The 1123-nt window shown below is 51.6% G+C and overlaps 1 protein-coding gene and 1 non-coding gene across 2 annotated transcripts in view; one reads left to right on the top strand and one right to left on the bottom strand.

The window, feature by feature from the left end:
* DNAJC5B (DnaJ heat shock protein family (Hsp40) member C5 beta) overlaps positions 1 to 1123 on the bottom strand; it is a 43442-nt gene that overhangs the window by 35909 nt on the left and 6410 nt on the right. The gene's annotated exons all lie outside the window — the stretch shown is intronic.
* On the top strand, positions 99 to 171 carry TRNAA-AGC. The gene has a single exon. It is a non-coding gene; the product is annotated as a tRNA-Ala (tRNA).

Raw genomic sequence — 1123 nt, 5'->3', positions numbered from 1 at the left:
TTGAGGCTGTTGGGCAGCCCAGGCTTTGGGTGCAGGGCATCCTGGGGCAGGGCTGGGAGCCTGGGAGGGGAGAGGACCTCAGGCAGAGGCTGCAGGGTGGGGAATTAGCTCAAGTGGTAGAGCGCTCGCTTAGCATGTGAGAGGCAGCGGGATCGATGCCCGCATTCTCCAATGCTTTTCATTGCCCATTGCTTGGACACAGGGCCCTTTGTCAGGGGTGTGTCCTTTCTTATGTTGTGGGTGTTCCAAGAGTAGCAAGGGCAGTTTAGCAGAGGACCTGCTATGTCTGAATTTCCTTCACAGATGTCAAATATCTCAAGTAGTGTGCTCAGTTTTGAGATGCCCTATACAGATGGAGCAACCTCAGTTGCTCCATCAGGAGCATCAGGAGTCTCAGGGATTGGACGGGTTCCTCTGTGTGCATGGGCTGAGAAAAATGGGAATGTTCATCCTGGATAAAGAGAGGTTCTGAGAGCTTATACATGACCTTCTGGCTTGCAGGTTATTACAGAGAAATGGCTATATTTTTGTCCGATTCTTGACCAGAAGGCAAAAGACTGTGAAAGCAAAGAGAATGCAAGCAGGATACAGATAAGCTCAGTGTGACAATAAGGAGACACCATCTTTAGAAGATATCATCCAGGGAGCTTGTGGAGTGTTTCTGTCTGCCGGATTTCCATGATTTGACAGGCAAAAGGGTTGAAGAAGGTGTCGTAATGTTGGAGCTGAGGCTGTTTGAAGCAGGATGTGGTAACAGAGGCATGATGGTGCACAGTGGCTCAGGAAGTAGTGTCTGAGTGTGTGCTGGCTGAGGTCCCCCTGGGCACATCCCCATGCTTCCTTTGATAGCTCAGCTGGTAGAGTGGAGGACTGTAGGCTCCCTTGCATGGCCGTTCTGAGGTCGCTGGTTCAACTCCGGCTCGAAGGAGTGACCTTTTGGCTCTGGCCCACACCCTGGGGCACCACTGCCTTTTTTTGGTCCTGCCCAGGAGGGGGCCCTTCAAAGGGCTGTCCAACCAAGAATTCTTGTCTAGCTTTGGGTAGATGACCAGCCAAGGCATTTTTTGGTGAACCCTTGGTGACAGATGGTGGTTCCAAGCCCTGGAGTTTTCTGCAGTAACCT

This window comes from Corvus brachyrhynchos, unplaced genomic scaffold, assembly GCF_000691975.1.
Source record: "Corvus brachyrhynchos isolate BGI_N302 unplaced genomic scaffold, ASM69197v1 scaffold230, whole genome shotgun sequence".
Classification (NCBI taxonomy): Eukaryota; Metazoa; Chordata; class Aves; order Passeriformes; family Corvidae; genus Corvus; species Corvus brachyrhynchos.
The sequence above is the reverse complement of the archived record's forward strand: the minus strand, read 5'-3'. Positions and strand labels throughout refer to the sequence as shown.